We start from the raw sequence: 7,655 nt of genomic DNA on the forward strand, positions 1-7,655 counted from the left end.
ACATACAGCTCTTCTCAACAGGGTGGAGTCAAAGGCTTTTCGTCTCATTATCTCTGCCCCTCTTACTGACTCCCTTCAACCTCTATCTCTTCGCCGGACTGTTGCATCTTTATCTCTTTTCTATCGCTACTTCAATGGTCACTGCTCCTCTGAACTATCTGCATTCAATCCTCCACCTCTACTACGGGCACGTAGTACCCGTGTAGCAGCAAACTGTCGTCCCTTTTCTGTCCAGCGCTCTAATGCAAGAGTTAATCGTTACTCCCAGCCCTTCATTTATGCAACAGGTCAACTCTGGAACTGTCTCCCTCTGTCTGTATTTCCTGCTTCCTCTGATCTCCAGTCTTTCAAACGCAGTGTGTCCATGCATCTCGAAATGATCAAATCTTGAATTTGGCTCTCTCTTGTATTTTGTGTTTCTCTTGGAAGGAACAACAAGTACGGGGTCGCGGCCTTTGGTTCCTTCTTCCTCAAATAAAAAAAAAATAAATAAAAAACTCAACAGACTTATACCCCTAAAGCTAGTACATAAATATTTATCACCCTTAACTTTATACATCGGAACCACACAAGCATTTGTCCTGTCAATTGTCACCATACTGCACATAAACACACATCCAGCAATCCTACTAACCACTCAATAATAGTTGTTCCACCACCTTTCAGGCATTCCACAGCACACTCATCAAGACCTGCAGCTTTACCTGTTTTCGTCTCCTTTATTGCCTCCTGCACTTCCTCCATCATGATGAAATTTCAGATGTGAGTCACTCGAGGTTACCGGCAGAATGTTTGCCCTTTTTGTCCAGGTAACGCCGGGTTCCCCAGTAGCCCAATTTTTGGCATGGGGACTCACATGACTTCCATTTCGGACATAGGCTGTGTAAGGTTGACCAGAAGGTCATTTGAGGTCACCGGTAACCCATGCTTGAACGACTTAATCAGGAAGCCCAATTTTTGGTATGGAGACTCGCATGACTTCCAGCTCGGACATAGGCTATATGAGGTTGGCCTCCGAGGTCATTTGAAGATACTAGTCAGAGGTCATTTGAGGTCACCAGTAATAGTAAACATTTGCGCACAAATACTGTGCGTTAGTCTGCAAAAGATGAAATGGAAAGTTCCTGGATCTCCTATAATCCCTCTTGAAAAGCATAAGTTAGAACAAATAGGATTAGAGTGTTCACTTTTTTGGCCTGCACAACACCGGGTATCTCTCTCTCTCTCTCTCTCTATTATTTGAGAGGAGCATGTGGAGTTACATGGAGATATAGACTGAAAAATGAGGAAGTGAAGTAGTTTTGTGGTGTGGATGTGGATGTGATAGAAAACATTAAGAGAAATACATGGAGGTGGTTTGGCCATGTGGAGAGGATGGTGAGCGAGAGACTAACAAGGAGAGTGTATCTGAGCATGATGAAGGGGGGGAGAGGGAGGGGGAGGCTAAGGATGAGATGCATCGATGGAGGGGAGAGGTATATGAGAGAGGGCGGTGTGAGCTGGGAGCAGGGCAGTGAAACAGCGGGGGACTGAGTGACACGTGGGCGATTTCTTTGCGGCCATCCCTTACGGGACAATTCGTCTGGCATTTATATACTGTATATATATAAATATATATATATATATATATATATATATATATATATATATATATATATATATATATATATATATATATATATATATATATATATATATATTAGTGGTAGGTGGTGGCGACTATCATCCACTCACTTGATGCAGTGTTGCCTACTTCTTTAGCCTGTATCATTCTTTTTCTGTGCCTGCCCTCCTCTCTTCCTATTTCTCCCATGTCTCTTGTCACTTCTTATTGCTTTTCTTTCCTTTTACAGGTGGCTTTACATTGAGTGAGAAACCAAATGGTTTCCTGTAAGCCAAGATACCATTTACAACGCTGGGTGGTAACCATATAACCAAACCATATGTGCTCCCTACGTGTCAGCAAGTGAGTTGGTGGAGGTTTAGTGCCCCTCCCCGTCAAACAAGTAACTCAAAGTCAAATGGCCACCTCTTATGGGATTATGACGTCTGGCAATATCTATCTATCTATCTATCTATCTATCTATATATATATATATATGTGTGTGTGTGTGTGTGTGTGTGTGTGTGTGTGTGTGTGTAAAATCATATTTTACATTCGGTTAATGATTTACTGAAATTCTTAACTACAGGAAAGGGTAACTCACTATACTGCAGAATTCACTTAGATTACGATGAGGTATTCATTCGAGACTAGTTGGTTTATTTAGGTCCAATTTTCGAGGATGGTTTAATATAGGTTCTTAACCTTTTTCCTGTCTAGTACCCAGCTGGATTGCCTATGATGTCCCCAAACTGCCGAAACCACCATCATCAGTCCTATTAAATGCCAGTATGAGTTGAAAAGATGTCAATAGCTTTGTTTTAATGTACATACTTTTAGCTAGGAACAGAACCAGAAAGACAATCATTAGAGTTTTATGTAATTTATTTGCCTGTGAGTGAACAGTAAATGACATATATATATAATATGTTTCTTTTCTTTTACTTAATGAAAGAACGAGTTTCATACCCCCAAATACTGGTCCCCATACCCCCATTTATGAAACCCTGGTTTGCTGCTTCTTGTACTGTCTCTTCGTTGATTGATAATTTATCTTCTTTTCGAGAGAAACCCGATTGTTGGATGGTGATGTTTATGTTATATTCTGTTTCAGAAAAAAATTTGAAAGTAGTGGTACAGAGTTGTTGCTATTGTTTGGTTATATTGAACAAGATCTTCAGAATTTCATGGAGGGCTTATGCTGTCTATCCATCTTTCTTACTCTTTACATGAAGGGAAAAAAATTCTCTTAAGGTCTGGCTTAGCTTCAGGAGTAATTTTTGTCTCACTGACTCGTTTGGTCTTCCAGGTAACTTCTACACATTGCAAAAATAATTTAAACTAGAACACCGCAAAAAAGTCCGAGGACAATTTTGATAAAGAAAAACTTCCCTCAGCCACCGGTTAGCCCTGTAACCCAACTAGAAGCCGAGGTGTAAACGGACCATGAAGTCAAGGTGACTGATATTAATGTCGCCTTGAGTCATCACAGTCTATAAGTCCATCAAGTTTGATGACTCTAGCTTTAATCCATCACAGAGCAGGAAGCACTCAGAGAGCGCATAGGTCGGCTAATGCCATTGCCATTAAAAAGGATCTGGATCAGGATCAGAATCAGGATCCGGATCCGCCCCCAAATTTAATCAATTCTATCTTGGTCCATGGCCCACCTTTCAATAAAATTTCATTGAATTGCATTGACATCTTTGGGAGATATTGTGTGGGATACTCTTGATCCGGAATCCGCCCTCAAATTTAATAATTTTTTTCATAGCTCATGAACCATCCTTCGACAAAATTTAGTCAAAATCCGTTCATAACTTTTCCAGTAATCATGCTAACAGACGAACAAACCAACCAACCAACGCGGCCTCAAACGTAACCTCCTTGGCGGAGGTAAAAATTACGTGACATCTGGAGTATCCGGAAAAGACCCCATTTTTTACCCCAGATCTCATAGTACAATCAACCGACTGTAACCATACTCCTTTTTGCAAGGCGGCGGCCGCCTTAAAGCATGTATGACCTTGACCTGAAGCTCAAGGTCATCAATCTTGTGAATGTCACCCTAGGTCATCAAGGTTTATAAATGCATTAGGTTAGGAGGTGGGGGGAGAGAATAAACATAACTCTTTCCAATCTTATATACATTAAGTCTGAGAATTCCATGGTGTGTTCATGTTAGCATTGCTAAGATTGTAGAGGGACTTGTCATTTTATTTTGTGTTCTGTAATTCCCTCTTTCATTGCCTTCTTTTCACTCCTTTGAATGTGATAGGAAAAAAAAAAAGGCAGTTGAGGACGTAAAAGTAACAGAGAGAGAGAGAGAGAGAGAGAGAGAGAGAGAGAGAGAGAATGGACAGAAGAATGAAAGTGCAAGAGGTAAGAAGAGTGGGAGAAGAGTAGAGAGAGGGAAAAGAGATTTACAAGTAGTGGTCTGGTAAAGAGAGAGAGAGAGAGAGAGAGAGAAAGAGAGAGAGAGAGAGAGAGAGAGAGAGATGAATGTAGTTGTTGTTGTTGTGTAAGTCCAGCCTGTCTAGTCGAGCAGACCCATCAGCTGGAGTAAGCACTCACCCCTGCAGGGCCATTCTGTGCAGTGAATAGGAGTTCGCTTGCTGCAGACACAGCCTCGACAAAGCAAAGCGTGGGAATTAGGAGGAGGTGGGACTTTTAGATGGATGCTGTTTTTTGAATATCCACACAGTCAACAGAGACACTATTGTAGACTCTATAAAACCTCATGATTTAGCTGTGTGGTTACAGTCTGTATTGTAAATGATTTCCTAGGTTACAGGAAACCATTTGGCTTGCCGTATAGTGTAAAACTATGAAGTAACGGGAAGGACGGGAAAATACAGGAAGAGGGTATCCAAAAAAAGAATGGCATATGTGAAGGAGTTGGCACCAGTGTTGCCACACGTACGATAATATTGCCTTTGGTACGATGTACGATACCGTTTTCTATTATCGTACGGTTTGTACGATAATTTTGGGTTGAAAGCTAGCATGGCAGTAAAGTTTGTAGCATGCATAGCTAATCATGCAAAGTTGCTGCACTATTTGACAGATGACTGATCTTATGGGCTAATGTAATGGTGATCACTGAAAATACTTCTTTTATTGTCTTGTTGAGTTATCATCTGCAAGAGGGAGCTCATTTGTAAAAGTTATCTGTTTAAGTTTTATGGACTGCATTCTGCTGCTAAACAGACTGATTTTCTAGAGTGACACAAAGGCTATCTCTTGTATCATTATTTTTGTAATAAAAGATATGATTATATTATCATAATATTATCATGCGATTTTCATGGTGTGCCCTAATTAGTCTGATACAAAGTAAAGTGATAAATATACACCAAACTATACGTCAGTATCTTACAAAATTAAGGTACTGATGAAGATTTATTGTAATGGGTAAGTTTTTAGTAAATACACCAAGGTATCGACGACAGTTTTAAAATACAACAGATTATTAAACGCTATAAAAGTGAATTTAATAGAGTACGATAATTCCACCCCCCAAAAACGATAATTTTGAAGAGCCGGTACGATAATTCCCATCCAAAAGTGGCAACACTCGTTCGTTCGTTTAAAGATTCCCTGCACCTAGAGTGCAGGCCGGACCATACATTAGCCCGGTCAGTGGGGTATGGGCTTCTTAAAAAACAGTAAGGGGGGAGGACAGGACCTGGGGATTGCCCAGTACACATGTCCTGTCTCCTGGCTGGCTTTGTGGTGTGTGTGGTGGCAACACTGGTTGGCACCAATACATCAGTTGAGTGGATGATCGGCGCACCCACCATCCTCTCAGATGAACATAGTAACGATGGAAAGAAGATATCATGCGGGAGATGATGTTAAAAGTTGGATTAATATAAATTCAGTATTTAAAGAGGCATCATAGTGTAAACCAAAGGTCTTTGAGGCAGTGGGAGTATGGAGAATAAAATTTTGTGTCGTATTTAACCGCCTTAATAACAGAAGAGAATATATACTTTAAACCTTAGCTCAATTTTGCTCAGGGTATTAACTTTCCGCACAGTTTTGGCTTATTTTAAAACCTAATTACTTAGCATCCTAAAATAAATGCAATTATTTTATTTCGTTGGTAATATTAAAAACAAGATTTTATATCCGGTCCTCTGCCACATCGGAAGAGAGTATGACTGAACCTTCATAGAAAGTAACTGAGGAACCCAGGTTTAAACAGAATGACCTGACTGTTAACACAGTTATGAAAAATCTATAAAAGCTATCTTACTTCTTGTGTATTTTCTGTTGTATATTCCTGAAAAGCAGTTTTCTTTATTACTGAATCATAAAGAACAACTCTTTACGAAGAGTGTATATCAAATTAAATGATTATATAATTCCGTATCTGAAACTTTATATTTTATTGCTTTTCTTGTAGATATTAATTGACGACGTTTTTTTTATGACAGTATCACACTTGAAACATTTTACAGAAGAATGAAGTAATCACAGGAGTACAAAGCAGTGCACATGAAGTACCGATAAGAGGTGGCCTGTTGGCCTATAACTAGTTTATCTGTTGTAGAAAATGCTAATTCTACGAAAACCTAACCAAAGAATAAATAGAAAGGATAGAAAAGACGAAGACTCTCTCCCATCCACCAAACAACCCGGTTAAACTGGCAAGAGAAGGCTAGAAAACTTACCATGCTTGTTAGAAAGACCAAGCATGAAAATTATTTAAGAGGTAGAAGAGAAACAACTATGCATAATGTAATATTCATTCTAGATATCTGTTAGAGAAGGAGTGTACACAATCGACGAATGTACTTATTTGGCAAACGTCTCACATTCATCAGCATGCACCTCAACCTGAAAATAAAAATCAACTATAGTTTATAGTCTGAAAGTGTTTGTAAAACCTAATTTTAAACTTATCAATAGTTTTTCCCAGTTTCTTATTGCTAGTACATATTCCATTGTTTCAGTAAGCGGACATGGAACCAATTTTTCCCTATATTAGCATTGCATCTCTGTTTGGAGTTTCATTCCACCTCTATTCACAGTATCATTTTGTATTTCGAATAAATTATCATATCTAACACTGTCATATTTGTTAAGAATGACTAATATTTGTATTAATTCTCCTCTGAGTCGGTGATTTTATATATAGAAAACATATCGAGTTTCTTTAGTCACAATTCATAGGGTTAATTTTTCATCGATGGGAGTCATTTTTGTGGCTCTTCATTGCATTTTATCGCGTCTGTCCTCGCCCGTAATTGGATTCGGGGAGACCATTGCTGCACACAGCATTATAGGTGTCGTCCAACTAATGATGTGTAAAGTTTCGAAATTACATAAGACATTTTGTGGTCAAAGTTCTAGCTCGGAGAATTCACCCTATTTTTCCTTGCGATGAAGTCAAGCATTTTGTTTGCTTTGCTCCTGGCTACTTCACACAGCATGGAACGTATGGTATTCAAATTTAATGTTTTTTGTTGCCAATGTGCATTACTTTATATTTATCTACATTACAATTCATTTGCCATTTTTCAGTCCAACTTATTCTCCTATCCAGGGCGTTTTGTAAGGATTAATAGTCTGCTGTCGTAATTACTTTACCTCCAATTTTCGTGTCATCTGCAAATTTTGTTACCTTGGAAATGAGGCCATACTGTAGATCATTGACATTAACAGTGAAAAGAACTGGTCCTAGAACTCACCCTTAACCCCTACACCGCGGGCTTGTTTACCAATGACTTGCGTGTGCCGCGGGGTTATTTGGGCTCCGACAGACTCTCAAAAAATATTTGCCAAAAATCAGTTATTAGTCCTAGAATATAAAATTACATATGCTTATGGCACATACCTTCAGCTTTCTCCTGGAATGATTGTTGAGCCTTCGTCGGTTACCGTAGGACTTGTGGAGACCTCTGAAGTAGGGTAACGAAGTCTCCACTTTACACTTCCCGACAACCCGTAATATGATTACCACAGCCAGATACAAACACTATAAACACTATTCTACAATTTTCAAGTAGTTTGGGATCCATACTCAAAAAAAAAAAAAAAAAAC

Source organism: Coenobita brevimanus, chromosome 14 (genome assembly GCF_032717465.1).
Source record: "Coenobita brevimanus isolate Jiangsu-jjx chromosome 14, ASM3271746v2, whole genome shotgun sequence".
Classification (NCBI taxonomy): domain Eukaryota; kingdom Metazoa; phylum Arthropoda; class Malacostraca; order Decapoda; family Coenobitidae; genus Coenobita; species Coenobita brevimanus.